Consider the following 22,951-nt stretch of genomic DNA (forward strand, 5'->3'; position numbering starts at 1 on the left):
TATTTATATTTAAACTATGTGACTGTTTTATTTGGGAGGTTTCAGTCTATCAACAACAGGAATAATTCAAGCTCTGTAACCAGCCACACATTGTGATGGTGTCTGGCTTCTGCCAATCACTTTATAATTGTATTTTACAACCATTCCTAGCCTTTTATGACATAATCCAACAACATCAAACAGTTTATAATTCTCTCTCTCACTTTTCCTCATGCTTAAAATCTCTATCTTTCTCTACATTACCTGATTCAACCTAAGACTCAGTTTTGTCATCAATTGCTACAGAAAGCTTTACTTGACCTTCCAAAGCTGAGTTGTACATCTCATTCTTAATGTCAATAATGATGGCAAATATACCATGCAGTCCATGAGTACATCATGCACTTTACCTGTAAAAATATACCTGTATTTTCCCTCTTCCCCACAAGACTCTAAATGTCCTTTAGAAGTGTCTTATTTGTCTTTACTTGCTAAATCAAAGGTCTTTGCAAAATTAGATGCTTAGTCAACTTTTGTAAAAACAATCCACATATTGAAAATGAACATGCTGAAACATTCTGAACATTTAAAATGAGCACTTTTCTACTATGCTTTAAAAATCTTGGGATCAGCCCTGACCAGTGTGGCTCAGTTGGTTGGGCACCATGCTGCAAAGTGAGGGGCAGCCGGTTCAATTCCTGGTTGGGGTGCGTGCCTGGTTTGTGGGTTTGGTCCCCTGGCAAGGTGAATATGAGAGGCAACCAACTGATGTTTTTCTCCTCTTTATCTCTCCCTTGTCCTCTCTATAAAAATATATAAAAATATATTTTTTTAATTGGGGGATCAATCAATACCATCAAGAAAGTGAAAAATGCTGGATATTTTTAATTACCTAAGTTGTATACAGAGACTTATATACAGAATATAAAAAGAATTTTTCAAGCCAATAATAAAAAGATAAGTAACCCACATTGGACAAAGGATCTGGGCAGACATTTTTCGAAAAAAGATAATACAAATGACCAATAAGCACAAACCACATAAGATATCACCTCACAACTTTAGGATGGCTATGATAGGAAAGACAAACACTTATGATAAAACAACTAAAAACACACTTTATCAAGTGTTGACAGGGACATGGAGAAACTGAAACCCACATACACCCTTATACATGTCTGCTGGGAAAGTAAAATGGTGAAATCGCTTTGAAAAATAGTTTGGCATTTCCTCAAAATGTTAAACATAGAATTACCATGTGTCACAGTAATTCCACTCAGGTATATACTCCAAAGAATTAAAAATATATTGCACAAAAACTTTTATATAAATATTCATAGAATTATTACGCATGATAGACAAAAAGTAGAAACAATCTATTATTGTGTATCAATCGATGACTTGGAAATGGAAAAATGGAGAGATGTTAGTCAAAGAGTACAAACCTTCAGTTATAAGATGAATAAGTTCTGGGGATCTGGAGTACAGTATAGTCATGATAGTTAACATTATTGTACACTTGAAAGTTGCTAGGAAAGTGAGTCTTAAATGTTCTTATAACAAGAACAAAAATGGTAATTATGTAAAGGGAAGGATGTGTTAACTTTTTGTGGTAAACACTTTGCAATATATATGTGTAACAAATCATCACATTGCACACTTTAAACGTATATAATGTTATATGTCAACTATATCCCTATAAAACTGGAAAAAATTCTAAAAACTAGGAAGTGACTGCTAGTGGCTATGAGCTTCCATTTGGGAGTGATAAAAGTAGTAAAAAATCTAAATTTGATTTTGGTAATGGTTCAACAATGCTGTGAATATACAAAGCAACAACAGTAATATTTAATTATACCTTTTAAATGGTTGAATGGAATGGTATGTGAATTATGTCTCAATAAAGCTGTTTAAAAATAACTCAAGTATGCAGATATTATAAACAAAACAATTGTATTTCCTCAAATGCTCATAGGTGAGTTTTGTTCTCTAACTTCTCTAAAAGTGGGAAGCTAAATTTTAATCAAAAGTCTGCATGATACATTCAGCTGTAGAACAAAGAATTAGGGTTATCTAAGCAAGCTTCTGGTATTTATTTTTGATTAGGTAAAATGCTGCCTGCCAAGGACCCCTTTGCCTAGTCAGATTTTCCCAGATACCCAGAATGAAGCATAATTCTCCTTTTTCATTTTTTTGTCTTTGGTACTGTCTCCAGAATTTCTGTAGAGCAATATTATTTAATGTAGCTTACTAATACCATACAGAGTAAACAAGAGTTTCAGCCTATTCCTCAAAAGCCAGACTTAACCTGATGTTATTCACTAATTTATTAATGACAAGTAACCCTTTAAAAATTTTTTAATTATAGTTTATTTTCACTATTATTTCACAGCAGTTTCAGGTGTACAGCAAAGTTGTTAGAAAATCAAGAAACACTGTACATAGGACAACGATGCCTCAGTCCTCTTCAAAATAGGCACCTTGGGACCTCACACAGCTCTCCAATCACCATCAACTGCCCTGAATCTCATAGGCAGTCTAACATGTCTTCCCTTTCAAAAGCAATTTTAGTTTTGGGGTCTTAAAGCCAGAAGTCTTAGGGTGCCAAATCTGGGCTGTAAAGGGGGCTGGGTCACCTGGGTGATTTGATGTTTTGCCAAAAACCTCAGCATAAGATGTGATGCATAAGGGGGATCGTTATCATTATGAAGCTGCCAATCACAAGTTGCCCACAGCTTCAGCCTTCTGAATCATCCAAATGGTTTCCTCAGAGGAATACTCAAACTTAATGCAGAATTTGATGCAGATTCATTGCCCTACTTGCTCAGTCATTTTGGATGTGAGGGCCACATGGTACACATACTTACTCAACCGTGTCTGTCATCTACCGCCCCCACCCACTAGTGGGTGAGCGTGTACTCACGTTCACTCCTATATACAATGTTTCTTGTATCTTGCATTTTCTTCGATAAATATCTCTGTTTTTCATATTACATGGCTGTACACCTTTTGGACAGACCTCATACGTTACAAAGTGTTCCCCTCAATATTTCCAGTACCCACCTACCACCACACCTAGTTTTTGCAATATTGTTGACTATACTCCTTATGTTCTATTTTATATCCCCATGACTCTTTTATAATTGCCAATTTGTACAGCTTAATCCCCTGACCTTAGAGTGAATTTCTTAAGTCACCCAGTTGTCAGGTTGCTATACGGTATTGGACTTTGAAGGGAGTATCAGTTTTTCCCTTGTTGACTCAAGTCCAGTGCCCTATTTGATACAGAGCACTGCCTCTCGAAAAGTAACTTGGAGGCTCATTTATATGTGCTGCTAAGAAATGGTACCTATTTTTTTTCCTCTGGGATGGCCTGGACACTTTCCTACTTCCCCAAATACCTTCTAGCCAATGATTCACTGGAGGAGCTCATTGAGAGGACATGACTGCTAATGACCCACAGGACCAGGCAGTTGGGGGCTCCTCACCCCCATCTCTGTCCTTGGAATGTATGCTTCATCCACCATTCCCACAGCTCTTTGGAGATGCAGCCTTGAGAGATTAAGATGTTGAGACCATCTGGACCATCTATGTGGAACCTTGTTTAAGCCTATATATGAACTTAAGATTCTGATGTCTTGCAGCTGCCCAAGACAAGCCTCATATGTAAGTTTTCTTGCTTGGTAAATGTGCCACTTACCAATCTGGAATGACTGCTTTCTTTGGTCTCTCCTTGCCCTCTGTGTACAGGTGTCAGTTTCAGATTTCATTCAGGGAACTCCCAAGATTGCAAACTAACATCTTAGCTCTACCCTCACCTCCTTTGCATGCCTGCCTCATCCACATCATTCAGATGTGTATTGTGATGTTCACTGTTATTAACAGAAATGAACTGGTTCTTTACCATTGAATGGATATTGCAGGCATATTTCATACATATGAGAGGCTTCAATAGAAACAAACCTTTTGCTTCTCTTGAGCTTTTTCTTAGATTCAACCTCAAACAAAGGAGTATTCTTAAACTGCTCCAGTGCTTCCAAAGATGTGTCCAGTCACTACGAAACTTTGGCTTCTGCACAGTGTGCTGGTGACATGAGAGTGGAGGGATCAGGAATGACATGGTCAGAAAGGCCTGCAGTGAGTTATAGCACAATCTGTATTTGCTTCCTTGTAGTTGGTAAAGGCATTGATGTGCTTTAAATAAATTATCTACAGCTATAGTTAATAATCCAAGAAAAGCCTACGTGACACAAGGATACATTCTCCTTTGTGGGAATCTCAGGTTTTGGTTTTTCCCCTCAAGGCACTTGCCTGTGGAAGATGCTGGTAACTGCCTCCTTTATTTTATACAGTAGTGTTTTGATTCTGCAGACTATATCTATAAAATATAGTTTCTGAAAATGTGCTCGGTAGTTGCTTATTCTGCTACCTCATTCTTATATTTATCTTTTAATTAAAAATTATAAAGCCCAGTTAATTCCTGTTTTTAAGGATCTTATTTATGTATTTTTAGAGAGAGGGGAAGGGAAGGGAAGGGAAGGAGAAAGAAAGGGATATAAACATCAATGTGTGAGAGAAAAATTAGTCGGTTGCCTCTCACATGCCCCCAACTGAAAACCTGGCCTGCAACCCAGGCATATCTGTGACCAGGAATCACACCAGTGGCCTTTTGGTTTGTATGAAGACACCCAACCCACTGAGCCATACCAGTCAGGGTACTTCCCATCTTTTAATAGAAGTGTTCCTTTCAAAGGCTACAGGATGAGGTACAAACTAGATGGACTAAATTTTCAAGGTTAGCTAGAATGGGGAGTCTTCACAAACATACCATGTAAAGCAGAAACTAGGGGTGGTAATACCAGAATAAGATCAGAGATTTAAGTCTCTGAATTCTCTTGAATTAAAACAAAAAGTGTGCCTCTACAGCAATTCAACCCTAGTTGAAAGACCAAGCTAACTAGCAGAAAGGCAAGCAAGTCATGTGTATAATTAGCCCTGGGTCCTAAGTTCAAGATCAGGGGAGACTATTAAAGTGGTAAGAGAATTTCAGATGACAAGATTCTAATAGGTGGAAAAACCCTAAGGGCTAATAGAATAACTGGTCTGATGATAATGAGAGTTCAAAGTCTAGAGTCCAGTACAAAGAACAGTGGAGTTCTGGTACAGAAATAAAGCTGCAAGGTACCTTCTTGGCACTCACCTTTGAACTTTTATTTTCCACTTCTTCATACCATAGCTAATAATGAGTCACCAAGTTCTATCAATTAGAACTTCTTAAAAAGTCCTCAGTGTGATCGCTGTGCTCATCAATCCTCTCAGCTAGTACAAAAGCCTCCCAGCAGGTTTCCCTGCTTTACCTTCTTCCAATCTGTTCTTCACACGGCTGTGAAACTGATCTTTCTATTGTACATTAGGAATTCCTGATCTTATATCCACCAGTGGCTCCCCATTGCCTTTAGAGTGATACCAAACACTTTCTATGGCTTTCAGCAACTGGCTCTGCCTTGACTCTGGTGAATCCCTTACAACTAGTCATCACCAGCTGTGTGTAGGTGTGCTGGTGTTTTCCAGAGGTGTCAGGGTCTCTCGGGTCTCATTAGCTTCTCACATTGTACTGCCTCTGCCCTGATGGAGTGCCCTTTACCCGCCTCCATTTTACCTGGTCAATTCCCACCTGTTACTCTAAACAAAAGTCAGGCTTTGCCTCCTCTGGGAAGAGGCTTTGTTATTCTCTTATCTTCCTTCCCAAGTCTGACTTTCTTATAGGTTTTCATTGTTATGCTCAAATCTAGAATACGGGATTAGGTACTATATTGTATCTGGTTTATTGGTCTGTCGTCTCCACTATTCTGTGTGGTCAGTCAGAGTGTTTTTCATTTATCACTTGTCATTTCCAGCACAGGGATTGTAAGTAGGTTTCAACTTGCAATCCAGCTCTGAGTCAGTAGCTCTCTAGGACAGGTGGAGGTAATCATACTAGCAAATGATTGGCATGATTGATCAATGGTGTCTGTCTTGGCCACAGGTTGTAGAAATAGCAACATGCATATCACATATTTGTTTTCTCACAGTTTTTGGTGAATGATTTAGTGAAAAATGCAGGCATTAAGAAAGAGAAACAAGTCTGGCTGGCATAGCTCAGTGAATTGAGTGCAGACTACAAACCAGAGTGTCGCAGGTTCGATTCCCAGTCAGGGTACATGCCTGGGTTGTAGGCCATGACCCCCAGCAACTGCACATTGATGTTTGTCTCTCTCTCTTTCTCCCTCCCTTCCCTCTCTAAAAATAAATAAATAAAATCTTTAAAAAAGAGAGTGAGTAACAGTAAAATTTTATAGGACTAAAAGCAAAAGTTTCTTCATGCCTATGGACAGTATTTGTATTGGAATATGAAGAAAGCTGAATCAATATATTATGATTATGCAGTCACGAAAGTGAAGAATAGTGCACAGAGAATCTGTTCCTGGCATGTGTTCCCTCCCAGGAGCCCTCTCACGCCTTTCCTCCCCCTCAGGGTTGCTGCTTTACTTTTCTGTCCTGAACTCTAAGGGTCCCCATGAGACGTGCAACCAAGAGAGCAATGGGAAGTAGCAGCTTGTTTCTGGCTAACCCCTGAGCCTGTTTCCAAGGCCCCCTTTTCTGTGACTTCTCAGCGAGCCCAGAGAAGCTCAGCTTTGACTCACTTCTGTCTCTGACTTGTATCTCTCAGTGAGTCCAAGCAGCCCTGTGTAGGCACTCTCTTGTTGCTTCTTGTACCCTAAGCCCTTCCTCATTTCACTATCCCCAGCTTTAATAAACATACTCTCAGAATATCCCTGGCTGGTGTGACTCAGTGGATTAAGTGCTGGCCTGCAAACCAAATGGTCACCGGTTCGATTCCCAGTCAGGGCACATACCTAGATTGCAGGCCAGGTTCCCAGCAGGGGGCATGTGAGAAGAAACCACACATTGATGTTTCTAGCTCTCTCTTTTTCCCTCCCTTCCACTCCCTAAAAATAAATAAATAAAATATTTTTTAAAAAACACTCTCAAAATAAAAAAATAACAATAAAAGATAATACAAAAGAATCAGTTTCGAGTTTGCTGACTCCAGAGATAAACAAGGAATTGTCATAGCTGGCCAGTAATATATACTAAACTGAACTTTTGGGTGGAAAGATAAAGTTTCTTGAGTATCTACTGAAGAGACAAACTTTAAAATAATCACAATTTATTTCGTCTCTATAAAGTTAAAGTATTGGAATTGTCACTAAGGGATGATTACAATAACCTAAATAGACAAGCTGCAGTATTAAAAAAGTTTCACCAATCTTAACACATATTAAGTTTAGGGAACAAGTGATATCAAGGATCATAGTTTAAAATTAGAATTCAAAGGAACTTTGTTGTTCCTTTTGTCCCTAGAAAAGATGTAACCTTATAAGCGGGAGTCCTTCAGAAGGCAAATTGGATCTTTCAATAACTACATTAGAGTTCTCGGATAAGATGCTCGTTTGCTTCAACTTTTTCCCCACAAGTATGTTTCTTTTAAAGATGTTTGATTTTTTTAATGGAGGTTTAATACTAACTTTCAAGCCTAAAATCACATCTTTCACATTCTTGACCTATCTGGAAGGTTTATAGCTTATAGCAAGGGTTGTGATTAGTAAAATATTCAAAGGAGATACACACACACTTTTGTTTTGTTTAGTACAATGCTGTAGGTGGCAGCCCCTTCTCATTTTGTGTCTGTTTTCACAGAAAGCGTGTTCAGCTGTACAGTCCAAAAATGCCACAAGTTATGGAACCAGTGATTGAGTGTTCTCTGTGTGAGATCGAAAGCTTGATAGCATATGTGACTGGTTTAATTGATGGTGCACTCTTAGTATGGACTTTAATTATGCCATGTCAGTTTACGTTGCTAGATGATAGGGGCATAAAAATTGAGAAAATAATCCAAAGGACTATACCATTCATGATGGAAAGGTCAGAGAAGCATGTAACTTGGCTCAAGTCAATTTAATTCAAGAAGACCTACTGTGATAGGCAAAAGGTTACATACAAAGATAAAGAAGCTTCTTGTTTTATCCTATCTAACTATAGGAGTTAGAAAAATGTCACGTTATGTTTCTGGAATTTTTTTTCCTGCTTATTTGAAATATGATAGTGTTGGGATAGGATGACTAACTTTTAACAATTTGTTCTTAAACTCTTAGAATTTTGTGAGTCACTTAGCTGACTAATATATAAGATAATTGCCTTGTAAATATTACTCATCAGGATTTGGGGATTAGTGATTATTGAGTCATGAGGTTTTTCAATTTCTCTGGTTATATAAAAAGAAAAACAAAGCATAATGTCATGAGGTCAATGAAAAATGAAGCTACAGAGGGATTCTGTATATTCATTATTAATTTGGGCTTAAAAAAAACTCAGGACACAGGCAAATACATATGGTGGGGCAAAAGTAGGTCTACAGTTGTGAGTATGCAAAACAGAATCTATTTCTGTATCATTATTTATTAATTATTGTATTATTTTTCATACAAACAACTGTATGCCTACTTTGATCCCATCCTGCATTAGAAAAGGCCTGATGAACCCTGACCGGCAGGCTCACTTGGTTGGAGTGTAGTCACTCAAATGTTGTGGGTTCAATTTCCCGTCACAGCATGTACCTAGGTTGCATGTACAGGGGGCAACAGATCGATGTTTCTCTCTCACACTGATGTTTCTCTCTCTCTCAAAAATCAATAAACATAACCTCAGGTGAGAATTTTTAAAAAAAGGAAAAGAAAAAAGGAAAGTCCTGATAAGCACAAATTGAAAATAAAGAAGTTATGTTGCCCGGCCAGTTTTGCTTTTGTTGTAGAGTAGATTTTTGTCTTTTATTGGGGGAGAGAGGTCTGTTTCTCAGAATCTTAGCTGTTTTCCTCTGTTTGAGGATGGAAAGGAGCAGAGACAAGTTCAAACAGTAAAATTTGAAATTACCTGATACTTGCTTTGCCAGTGTCTCCTAAAGCTGGCCGGAAGCTAACGGAGAGTGAATCTGGAGACCAGCAAGGGCAACCTAGAGTCCGTGCACACTTCCTGGGGGTGAGGCAAGTGCTGCCCTGGCTGCCTGGGTGCAGTGCAGGAGGCGGCTGAGGCCCCAGCTGTGCAGGGCAGGGCTCAGTGCGTACAGCAGTGGGGTCCTCACTGAGCTGCCTTTGTGGTGTTTGACTGTGGATGTTGCTCTGTCTGCTATATTATTGATGATTTTTCATGTCTTTCTCAGTGAGACTGTAAATTACTCAATATTCTTTCCATAAATTTATTTTGCTGCTTTAATGGTCTGAAACCAGTTTATGATGCATGCAAGTAATCTTCTGGACTGATCCAAGTAGCTATGGCCACAGACACTTGTGCTGCAATTTTCAACCTTAATTTTATAATTCCTTGGGGTATTTACAGATCTTAAACATGAATGGCCAAAATAGATTGGTCACAGAAGGTATGTATTTTAAAGAACGTATCTACTTAATTGTGTGTTTAGAGTGCTGAATTGCCCACTGTTTTCTTAGTCCATGACCTTGGGCAGGTTCATTAACTTCTCTAAAAATCAGTTCTCTCATCTATAAAAAAAGGGACAAAAATCCTACTCACCTCAAAAAATTGCTTTTAGGATTGAAATAAAGTATATACATAAAACATTAAGCAAAGTGCTTGGTTCAAGTAAAAAAATAAATAAGACCTATTTTTAATAAATATATTCTAATTCATATTATAGTAGGAAAATGTGTATTTTTGGAATCAATTTAAAATTTAATTTTGTTTCTCCTTTATTCTAATAATATAATGTTGACATTTTTGTTTGGTTTTTCAGTCTATTATCTCAATGTTTAAATTTAAAAAAAAGAATTACTTCATTGAATTATTTTGTATACTTCTCTGTGTGAAATAACCCAGGCACATGGGTAAGGAAATAATACCAGAAGCTACCTATTTATGTCATATTTCTAGAACAGGAATATTTCAAAAAACTCAATTTTATGAAAATGAGCCTGCAGCTCCAAGAGTTTAAATGATTACTTGGTGCCACACAGGAGTACCTGGAGTCAAACCCAAGTCCATACAACTTCAAACTTTTGCTCCTTCTGCTTCCTAACTTCTGTGTGAGGCACCTGGTAAGCACTGGATACTTTATTTTAGCCCCTACCCCAATTGCCCCTTACTTAAATCATGGATTCATTTGAAAAAAAAGTGACTGATAAATTATAACAAATGAAGACTGACTAGAGATAATTGATCTCTTTATTCTCTCTGTCCAAATATTAGAACACTCAAAGTTATTAGAGGCACCATTATAGGATGTTTATACTTACTGTATAAACAGTAAGGACTTTGCTAAGAACTCGGGAAGGACTTTGGTTCAATTCCCTTTCCTTCACTTCTTGCTCTATGACACTTCTGGCTTCCATTTACCTATCTGTATAATGAGACTACTACTGTCATTTTCACATGAAATAAAGGGAATGACTCCTTACTGTGACTAGGTTAAAAATAGAAGCTATTAATTTCCTTTCATCACAGAAAAAGAATGCATGGTTGGAACCCTAAACCCAACTAAATTAGTATATGTGAAGTCTGTCCAGAAGGTATCCAGCCATGTAATATGAAAAATAGAGACATTTATTGAAGAAGATGCAAGATACAAGAAACATTGACCATAAGACAATGATGCCTCAGTCTCCGTCATAGTAGGCAGTTTGGACTACACACAGTTTTAGTCACCATCAGATGCCCTATTGTATTTTACTGAATCTCATCAATGGTCTGAAATCTCCTTTCAAATGTAACTTTAGTTTTGAGAAAAGCCAGAAGTCATGAGGCACCACATATGGGCTGTAGAGAGGCTGAGTCACCTGGGTGAATTGATGTTTCACCAAAAACTCTACATGAGATGTGATTCATGAGTGAGCACATTGTCGTGATGAAGCTGCCAATCATCAGTTTCCAATAGCTGCAACCTTCTGAATCATCCAAATAGTTTTTGTGGAGGAATATTCAAGCTTCATGAAAAATTTAATGCAGGTTCATTGCTCTACTTGTTCAATCATTTTGAATGCAGTAAACATGCTCATTCAACAGTGTCTACCACCCCCACTGACTAGTACAGTGAAGTCATCATTGTTCATTGTTCACACGTGCAGATTCCAGTTCACTCTCATTGGCTGCCAGGTTACATCAATTTCATGCAAACTGTTCTCCTTGTATGAACAATGGCTGGATTTTTCCAGACAAACCTCATAATTTAGCCAGACTTGGCATATCAGCAGAAACTGTGAATACCAACAATAGTAAACAAACCCTCAGGCTAGGTTTCTGCAGCTATCATGAAATTGGATCAAAACTCTGTGTTGTTTAGTTTTCTATGGTTTGTCAATGTAGCAGAAATATAAAACCAAGACTAGACAGTCTGACTTCACTGCCAATGTGTCATTAAGGCAACACTGACAGAATAAATCCACCTAATTCATGTCTCAGTTTCAATTATCCAAGGATACATTTACATATATTTGTATTAAATGTCTAATTTTTCTGCAATTTCAGTTTTTATATATATTAAGTGTTCAGTATGCCTATTGTTGCTTATTTTAGAGCCAAGAAAAAAAGACCATTTTGCTATTTTGGTCTGCTTATTATGACGTACATGTTTTGTTTTCTTTAGACAAGGTTTAGACATATGTTCTGCATAAGCAACTTAAAAATTAATTTACAATATTTCATTTTCTTTTTATTATCTATTTAACCATTTACATGGTAACTTGGATGTCACCACTTACCACCTCCCAAATCCAAACAAACATTGAGTTCTGGTGAATTGACATACTAAATAACTTTCTAATTCCTTGCCCCACCCCTGCTCCAGCTTTACTACTAAGGAGAATCAGAAATTGTTGTGTTTTTTTAATACTTTTTGGGATAGTGATTATTTTTAAGAAACAAAAGACTCAAAGACATTTAACTCCCCCTTTCCTGACTAAGGAATTCAGATAGGAAAACCTGCTTAAAGGAAGGGAGCATCACTTTTGCAGGACAATATTGTCTAAGTGTGACAGACGGAGAGAAAGCTAGCAAAGTCTGTTAGTTGGATGCCTCTCCATGTCCCACTGTTTCTGGATGGCCCAACAGGAATTTGTTTACCAAGCATTTGCTCTTTCTCACCTACCTGTGAATTACTTTCTTTCCCTTTGAAGTTCCAGGCTCCTGCCTCCCTTTCCTTAGTTTAGAATGGCACATGAGCCTCAACTGACCAACTTATCCTTGGTTCCAATATTCTCAGGGAACCCCTTTATACAGGGGTTGGCAAAAGTAGGTTTACAGATGTGAGTATGTGAAATACAGAGTTTATTCTTATATTAGTATGTATTAATTATTTTATTACTTTCTATACATAATAAATTTGATTATTTTCTCTTGTTAATCTGACTCATGTCAATTTTATTATTAGACCAGCCAGCAGCAGAAGTTAGAAGGGTAGAAGGAAATTATTCTCCTTACCTACACTACACAGCCTGATTACCAGCTCTTACCATCTGTTACCACTACAGCTTCCTGTAGGATTCTGTACATCCAACCTTGTGATTCTCAAGTCCAGTCTTCACACAATTCATGGAATGATCTACCTAAATGCAAATCTGACCACATCATCTCCAGTTGTAAGTACTGTAACTAACTCCACATAGTCCTGAGGCTAAAGCTCAATCTTCTAAATAGGCAAAATCCAAAAAACAAGCCACCTAAATTAACCTCTCCCTGCTATCCAGCCTCACTTCATGCCACTTCTTATATTTCATACTCAAGAAACACAAAAGAACCAGCAATTCTGCAGACATGCTACACTAGTTCTCACTCACATGTCCTTGTGCATGTTACATCCTATCTCAGTAGATCTTTGTCATCTTATAAAACTTAGCTTTGACATTACCTCCTCCAAGAAGATTCCCTGACCTATCTCTCACCACCAGGCTGCTTAGGTGTGCCCATATTATCTTGTGCATATCTCTATCACTACTATTTCTTCAACATAAAGAAAAACAATTTGCAAGTCTGCTTCCCCAAACTATTCTCAGACCTCCTTTAGAGCAGAGGATGTTTGATATCATCATTGATCTCAGCACCTTGAACAATGCCTGACATGATTCCTAGGAGACACTCAATCCATGTTTGGCTAAACAAATATATTCATGCCATAGTCTGCCAGAAAATTTGTTTTCGGGTCAGTTATAAATGCCTTCCTGAAATTTCTCACATTTATCAGCTGATTTATATTTTGCTCCAAGTCCACTGTAAAGCCATAATAGTCAGAGAAGACTTAATAGCATTCCATATAAATGCAGATGGACCCTTGAGAGCTTGCCTTGCAATGAACATTCCTAGAGGACTTTTGGATGGAATTTTTGTAGTAAGTTCTTTCAACTTTGGGGAATTTGTACAGTTAATTAATTTAAGTCAGGTTTAAATATGCCCCCACCAAATTCTCTGACAAGGGCAATGTGATCTTGCTAAAGGCAAAAACAGGAGTCTGAAACTGTGTTGTTTCTGGCATTAGGAAAAAAGTATTCTTTCTCAAACAGAATGAGTAATGAATAAGAGACTGATAATGGTTCGTTTAAAAAAAAGAACAAGAATAAAATTTTAAAACCTATTCAGAAAATACAGACTTAATACCAAAGACATAATGGACCATCCTCATAGAAATAGGTTTATTATAATGGAAAAGAGAATAACCTTTTTCCCTTTTGAATTCAAGTCTCTCCAGCAATTGATGAACCCTTTATTCATTAGTTGACTAATGATGAAAGCTTATTTTTTACTAACAGTCTATAGAGGCCAAAGGCAGACCTTTGCATATGTAAAAACTGTGGTTAGCATTATGCGTTAAAGAAAATAAAGAATCAAAGCAAATTAGTCAAGCTGAAAGTACTTTCAAAGAATAGCATTATATTTAGCAGACTGTGGGGAGTAGTTCCTCTTTTTTGTGTCCATCTATTCAACAAATAACTAAGAGAAGGACAAATATAAAGCATTTGGGTGAGGTAGGAGGAATAGGGAGGATGAATAGTAACAGAGCAATGTAACACTTAATAGATGCCAGTCATGGTTTGAAGTGCTTCATATGAATGAATTCATTAATGATCCTCACAACCTCAAGAGTTAGGTCTTATAATCCCCAAATTACCATGTTTTGCCATGTATAATGTGCACTTTTTTGCCCAAATTTTTGAGGAAAAAAATAAGGATGCGCATTATACATGAGTATAAAGATTTCATGCCATTAGTATAATAATGGGTGTAATAAGCCCATGTATAAATGTGCACCAAAACATGAGAGCACATTATGCATGGCAAAACATGGTATATGGAAACTAAGAACTTAAAGCACTTACCCATTTTTCAGACAACTTGTACTCTGACTGCAGTGTCTGTGCCGTGCATAGAATGCCAAGAGGGAATTAGACATCAGCCCACATGTGCCATTCATGAGAATAAAAATATTACAAGCATGATCTAATTGAGACAAGTTAGTAAGCCAGGACAAGTAGAATAGTAAAATTGACATAAATATTAAATGACCAAGCAGTTTACAGCTAGTAGTAACAGTTTACAACCATCTAGTAAATCACGATATTCAGTCTTCCCTAATCAAGGACTCTTAAAAGTAAATGGTTGGCCTGGCTGATGTAGCTCAGTGGATTGAGTGTTTACCTATGAACCAAAGAGTCAGCAGTTCGATTCCCAGTCAGGGCACATGCCTGGGTTGTGAGCCAGGTCCCCCATGGAGGGGCATGTGAGAAGCAACCACACATTGATGTTTCTCTTCCTCTCTCTCTCCCCCTTCCCCTCTGTTTAAAAATAAAATAAATAAAATCTTTTTTAAAAAAGTAAATGATTTATACGTCTCCCCAACCAAAGGGCAAATAGTTTACATCATCCTACTCAGGGAGATCAATAACAGAAATCCAATTAGTAACATTTGTGCCAACCACACCCAAACACAGATGAAGTCAGGGGAATAAGCTTCAGTATGGCACAGCATATAGCATATAGCTGATTAATATGTAACTGGAAAAGACACCGGCCATTCGGGCTGCCTGTCACTACCAAACCCAATAAGCAATGACAGTGATCAAATCTTTATGAGCGCTTTATTCAGATGGCCAGCAATCTGAGAAGATGGTGGGTTCATACCCTAACAGACCATCTTGTCTTTTCTTTCTAGGCCAGACCTTTTATAAGAGTCTGGGGGAGATAAACAAGGTGGGGTGAGAGCTTTGAGATTCAGAAGCTGCAACATTCCTGTCCTGGGCAGTTCCCTATTCCCAGGGGAGGGTGGTCATCTGCTCTCCCTGGAACACAAAGACTTGGATGCCTCCAACTTGTCCCCAGGTGGTAATCTCTAGCAGTGCCCCAGGAGGTTGGCTGTTTTCCCAGAAGCCAGGATGGGCCTTATCTGTAGTTTCTGAAACAAAAGCTTTAACATACATATTACTTGCTAGACTTATAAATTTTTACCTTAAGTTAAAATTTTCCAAGTCTTGAGTCCCCTATCAAATATTCTATCGAGATCCTCCCCTAAGACCTCCCCTAATTTTCCCACCTTCAGGATAAGAACCTTTAAGACAAAAGCCCAGAGTGGATCTGGAGCACATGCATGCCTGTCTTCCCTCTCAGGGGTGCATCTTTACTTTCCTCTCCTGAACTCTAGGATCCCCACGAGACTTGTAACCAGTGGAATAACAGGTAGCAACAGCTCACCCAGAGCTAAACCCCTGACCCTGCTTCCAAGGCCTCATTTTCCTGACTTTTCAGTGAGCCAACAGCAGCCCTGCTATGGCTCACTTCTTTCCTATAACATTTCTAAAGAGCCAAAGCAGAGCACTGCCTAGGCGCTCTCCTGAGGCTTCTTCTGAGCTTTTCCTTTGTTTCACTGTCCCCAGCTTTAATAAACGCTGAAAATCACCTGGACTTATATTGTGAAATCTTTCCTACACGAAGTCAAGAATCCACACATTTTGGGCCAGCCTGAGGTAGACCTCCTCCAAGCCAGGTCTGTTTCCAGTGACATAATGCGTAATAGTCACATATTTTCCCTCAGTCACCACATTATCCCTAACATGGAGAAAAGTGCTTGGTATACAGGAGATGCTCAAAATATTCATTCTTTGAGTTAGTGGAGTGATAACATTGTTTTCAAAGCTTCTAAGAGGAAAGAAAATGGGAAGAGAACTAATATAGATTGACTAGCTTTCTATCAGACAGGCACTGTCACTACTCAATTACTAATTTGGTTTGGTGCTTATAAGCAAGAATTTGGGTGCCAGACTAGCTGGCTTTAAATCCAGGCTCAATTGTGATATGGCTGTGTGGACTTGGGGGCACTTCTTTTTTCTGTGCCACATTGTTCTTGTCTATAAAATGAGGAAAGTAATAGTAGTTACCCAATGGATTAGTATGAATAAAGGAGTGAATAAGGTAAAATGCTTATTAGAATAATACTTTTTCAGTGTTAGCTATTATTCCTATTAGTTACATTTAATCATTAGTTCATGCAATACCCAACTTTAATGGCTAAAGAATATCCAAATCAGCTTCATCTTGGATCTTTGTACTCTGTAATAAATGGTAAAGGAATGCAGAAGCAAGAAAGGAGGTTTTGGGGAGATCAGCAAGAAGAAGGAAGAAAACCTGGGGATACAGGTTTTCTCAAGTAGATGAAAGATTATGGAAGAGAAAAAAATCCCTGGCTGGTGTAGGTCAGTGAATTGAGTGTGGGCCTGCGAACCAAAGGGTCACCAGTTCGATTTCCAGTCATTGCACATGCCTAGGTTGCAGACCAGGTCCCCCAGTAGGGAGCACGCAAGAGACAACCACACCTTGATGTTTCTCTCCCTCTCTTTCTCCTTCCCTTCCCTTTTATCTAAAAAATACATTAAAAATTTTCCTAAAAAAGAGAAAAAATTATGGATGCTAGAGGAGAAAGATTATCTAGAGAAAAAATAGTAGTAAGGTTTACTTGAGAGGATACCAGCCCAGTTGTTAATCATTTTAATTTTATTTAAATCTATTGGTCTCTCCAGGGAAAATCATACCAAAGAAAATCCAAAAATGTAATGCCTTTACTTATATAACTCTAACTTCTTATATGTTAAAGAGCCTTTGCATCTCCACTGATCATTAGGTTTCTGTTTCCAGCAAAACTCAGTAATATAAATTTTCCTCGACAACTGACACAGGCCTTGCGCTCCCAAAGTCCTTGTGCTTGGCTTAAATCTATCTGAGAGCAATGGTGTCCTAAAACCATATTAGCAGATTTCTATTTAATGGCTTGTTGAAAGAAACAGGCCTTAAGGCAAGGCCCAGTGAACTGAAGTGTGCCTTCTAGTTGACATTGCAATTGAAAGTCCACAACAGAGCAGGGAAGTAATCAACAGCCACTGAAAACGGGCAGCCCTTTAATTCTCAGCACCGGTCTCTCTGGATCAGGACTCAAGCATAATGACACAATAGTGCCAGACAGCCTGCTTTACCGACTTCAGTGCTGTGTGCTTTTTCTTAAGACAGGCAGGCCAAATGATAGTTTAGTTGGCATTCCTTCACAGTCTTTAAGTTTTTTTATTTTAAAATATTGGTTTTTATAGAAAGCATCTATTTGCACTTTTTGTTTTTGTCTGGGGAGAGGTGTGGAATAGAGATGTTCTGTCCATCTGTAGTTGATTCTGAGAGTAAACATACGCAGGCCCCAAGATCTTAGCAAACTATTAGTTCCATATGGTAAAGCAAAATATTCTTGTATCTTATCTCCAAACTAGGATTATTTCATACATGAATGAGAGAAAAAGAGGCACATTAAACCATAATCATGTGCTCAATTTCAAGATGTTAGACTCTCACTGTTGACCTTTATATGGTGGCCTGTTTATGAAAACAAATTATGGGAATTAAGTCAGCAAATGAAGCCACTATGAAAGGAGGAGGAAAGCTTCAGACTCAAGTACGAGGCTGCATTAAAAGCAGCTTGCTGCATGAGTATATTTAGTCAGTAAGACAGTCAACTGGAAAACTGAATTAGGATCTTTAATATAAAAATCGGGGCTCAGTGAGAAATGCTTAAAGAGAAAACTCACTGAGCCAGGAGAGTGATTATTTATGGAGGACAATCCAATTGAACACGGTGGAGGTTTTTTCCCCTAGTTTCAAAGAGTATAGAAGAGAGTTACAAGACCAAATAAAGCTTTCACAACTGTTGAATAAGAATACTTGGGCGATGAACAGTCTTTAAGGATACATTTAAACTGGATGAAAATCAAGTCTCCTCTTTTTATCCAAAGCAGGGAGACAGGGTCATGTCAAGACAATGTATGCATTTAAATATAAAGTATTTAAATGCTTTACTTATTATGTGCAAACCCAAGGATGAGATAAAATAAATAGGGCATATATATCTGGTTACTTGCCTGACAAGTTCTTAAAATGTATTTTTTTTTTAGCCAAAGCAAGGAGAAATTATTAAATTGAAAGTTGGAAATGGGTGAAGGATTATAGAATGTTGAAGAAAAGAAAGCATGTATCACAAATCAAGCTTAAACAATTATAGTAGAAAGATAATTCCAGTGTAACTGATACTGGCTTGGTGCCAGGAGTAGGAGAGGGGGCCACAGAAGGCTATCCCGGGGCAGCGTCGTGTTGCCCTGGTAACCAATCTGGTGCAGTATGTGATGACAGATTCCTGCCCCCAAGCAGAAGCAGGGGAAGGGGAAATATTGCATAGGAGTCTGCATAAGGCTACTGAGCGTAACTGATGGAGGAAAAAGCCCTCCTGCCCACTCTACTTCCTGACTGAAGGGGGAACCAACCATAGGACACGTGTACCTAAGGCTTAACATAGCAGCAGAGGGAGGTGCAGACCTGGAAAAGGATGGGGTCGCCTGGGGAGCTGAACCCTCTGCAGGGCACAGAAGCTTGCGCTGGGAGATTTAAATAAAGGGAGGGCAGAGACTCAGCCCCTCTCTTCCTCTGGGATCTGTGGCCTGTGACGGTGCACCTGCACCACTGGCTGCAGCAGTTGGCAGGTGCCAGGCGGCACAGGAAGCAGCTACGGAGTGAGGATAGCATTGTGGGCCTGCAGCACAGACCCCAGGGAGTTTGAAAGCAAAGAGCAGTCCGCCTAGCAGCCTCGTGCTCTGACGTACAGATAAGGATGGACTGGGAATTCTGGACCTGGCTTTGGGTTTCAGTCTTTCTCCGTTTTCTGTGTTTGGCAGAAGAGAGAAGCCTGGGAGCCGCCCCCCTCCCCCATTCTCCCAATGGTGGAACATTTTAATAAAGACCTTTTCCCTTTCCTACCAACCTTTGTCTTATGCCTGTGTTTGGTGGTGGGAAGCCAAATCCCATTTTTGTTCAGTAACGCCACCATCTGTTATGTAAGTGAAAAGTGCCTTTTTATAATATCTTGTTAAGGGATAGCATTTGACCAGCTGAGGAAGCCTGGATTTTTGTGTGGTCGTAGCAACAAGAACCTAGAAAGGGCAATCTGAGAAGATGTTACTTCTGGGAAACAAAGAGAGGGTGTCTAGGAAAAATATGTTAGAACCAGAGAGGTATTAATAGATACTGAAATTTTCAGACATGATGCTAAAAATAAAAGAGTATGAGACTCTGCTACATACAAAGGCAGTAAATTCTAAAAATAAGACATGTGGTCAAAAGTGGAGGATCAAGAACTGGAAAAAAATAGAGAAAAGTAAGAAGTGGGAGTATGTACGTAAGGAGAACATCAAAAACATTCTATTATTGAAGGGTTCTGATATCCTTTCTCCTTGGATAGATCTCCCAGTTGCACACTGTCTCTAAAATATACCTGGCTGTTGGAACAGAAGGGTCACAAATGCAACTAAATAGCACCATGAATGGAAAAAAAAGAAAGAAAGAAAAGCTTCCCTAGTGGCAGGATGCTGAGTAATTGTGAAGTCTAGTAGAGGAATAGGATTGAATAGACAAAGTACAAATGGTCTCTTATAGATAGTGGTGAAACTATAATAACATATTATCATAATGCTGGGTATATAACATTATGCATTTTCAAAATGTATAGAACTTTATGGCAAAGAAATAAACCTTAATATACACAAATTAAAATGACCATTTAGGAGGTAAGAACATCTCAAAATGGAACACAGAATGCAAAAAAAAAGTAATTGTATTACAAAGGTATAAAACAATTTAATTGAAGAGAAAATATATGATAACCTAAGTAATTTTGAAAATGAGTGAAGTATGTGTCAAAAGGCAAAAGAAACTGTACCTGGAAATATATTTGAGCTGATAAAGTTGTTTTCCATAGGGGACAGATGAACAATTCTGAAACCAATATACAGATATACTGGAAAGTAAGTGAATAGATGGCAGATGGTTGGAGCCAGGTTTCTCACTGCTGGAGTGGGAGCTCTCAGGTATGCATGCAAGGGCAGAGTCTAGTGTGATCCATTTGGTAATGAATTAAAGTTTGAGACACCTCTATGAACTCCTTTTTAGCAATATAGCTGCAAATGGTTACATATATAAATTTGTATAGATAAATATACACACAGAGATAATATACATAAATATATTTTCTTGCTCTGTTAGTTGAAAGGGCCTAGAAGTAATGACACCTCCATAACAAGAACTACCTAGATCTTTATTTTATTCCATTCTCCAGTAAAGGGAGCAAACCCTCCTTAGCAAAATGGCTTATTCTAAGACTGGGGCAACAAATACACTAGAGGACCTTGGAGTATCTTGTGTAGAAAGTCAGGAAGCACACACAACAAACAAACAGATAACAAATAAACCACAGCATGAAATTCCACAATGAGGGAAATATACAAAAAAAAAACCTCACAGAAACAAACTGGAAGAATTCCTTATGGCCAAAACTGGAACAATTTAAGCAACCAAATACAGTAGTCTTGTGTTTTAACCAAAAGTATAAAATAAATATCCTTGAGTTGCTCTTACCAAACCAAAGTTTATGTGCCTAATGGTTCAAAAGGCCAAAACTCAAAATGTCAGAGTTTGGGGTAAGACAACATTTATTCTTTGAGAAGGCACAAACTGAAAAAATGGGGCACCTACTGGTGCCTCAAATCCATCTTGTTCACTGTAGTAGGTTAAACATTTTTAAAGGGCTAGAGGATCAGGTAGGCGGAAGTGCTAGTGGAGCAAGTTTTAATTGAAGAACCTTGAAACTTGGCCATTTTTGGTAAATGGGCATCGACATCATATCTTCTTGGACAGCAGGCCCTTGGCTTCTGAATGGGTTCCAGCGTTCAAATAGGGTTATACCCTGGTCCTTTGGGAGGCTCTGTGTGTATGTGCATGGTGTTTGGGGTAAGAGATTTTGGTTCCAGGTGCAGCTGGAGGTCAAAGGTATTTTTTTCTGCACATGCTTTGACTGCATGCTTGTGGTTTTGTCTGTTGTCTCTGAAAAACAAGTCCATACTTTTTTAAACAGGATAGTACCATTTGGAGCTGGTTTGGCAGTTACATCTTTAGTGATGAAAGTTAATAAATAAAAAACTAGATAGGAGAATAGACAAATTTCTGGGGAGGAAGAATTCTAATGATTTATATAGATACTCTCAAGATACAGGAATCATAACCCTTGAAATGAATTGATGAAGATGGCACTTTATTTCTTGCTAAAGCCCATAGCTCTAGTTTAATAATGAGAAAACACATCAAACCAACTTCAATAGAAAAGCATTCTACAAAATGCCTGACCAGTATTCCTGAAAACTGTTAGTTATCAAAAACGAGGGAGTCTGAGAAGCTGTCACAGCCAAGGGAGTCTACAAAGACAGGACAACAAAGTGTAACGTGTACTGATTATGGGATACTAGATAAGGAAAAAGACATTAGGTAAAAGCTAAGGAAATCCAAATAAAACATGAAATTTAGTTAATAGTAATGTATCATTATTGCCTCATTAGCTGTAATAAATATATGAAACTAATATGAAATATTAACAGGAAAAACTGAGCAGAGTATTTAGTATCAGAACTTTCTGAACTATCTTCTCAATATTTCAGTAAATCTAAAACTATTCTAAAAAATAAGTCTATTAAAGAATTTCAAAAAGACAGCATAAAATCTTATTTGTGCAAGATATATACTATTACTTATAGAGTAAGATAACATGGATAAATTTTAAAAATAAAGCAAGAGAAGGGGATTAAGACTGAAAATAATTGGGCTGATCTTGGTAGGTTCCATTGAACAGCTAACATTTGAATAAAGGCCTAAAGAAGTAAAGGAAAAACTATCTTTGCTGTAAATAATAAGGTTGGCTATCTGATGGAAACATATTTCTGGGAGAGAAAACATTGGATGAGAATTCCTAAAAATGGAAGAATACTTGACATGCTCAAAGAGAAGTGAAGGGGCAGCTATGGCTCCCGTGGGTAAGAAAGGTAGTGTCTACTGACTTGAGGTCAAAAGTCACAGAAAATCATGTGTGTGTATGTAAGGAGGGGGAGGGGAGAGAAAGAGGGAAGAGAGAGAGATTTAGCTCATACTGTTGCTGGTGAAGATGGGTTTCTGCAGTGTTGTAAAAGGAATATCAAAAAGCACATGTGTAGGAGAAATTCAAACATAGTGGCAAGATGTATTGGTGTGAAGGGAAATAATATGCCCTCAGGGGAGTAGAGGGCAGGCATGATCTAGCATCAAATGTTCTGAGGTCCTTGATAATCCTCCATCTTTTCTTGGTTTGGGGGAATGAGCAGAATTCTTCACACTATCCAGCTTACTTCCTGGTTTTTTTTTCTGGGCTTGTGCCAGGCCTTTTCTCAACCAATGCCTTTCCTGGGTCTTTCAGGGTTCTGTGCCCTTATTCAATCTATTATTTTCCCAGACTAGGCTCCACCCCTGTATGTCACCATTTTGGCTCCTAATGTTCATGCCCCCA

Source organism: Phyllostomus discolor, chromosome 2, assembly GCF_004126475.2.
Source record: "Phyllostomus discolor isolate MPI-MPIP mPhyDis1 chromosome 2, mPhyDis1.pri.v3, whole genome shotgun sequence".
Taxonomy (NCBI): Eukaryota; Metazoa; Chordata; class Mammalia; order Chiroptera; family Phyllostomidae; genus Phyllostomus; species Phyllostomus discolor.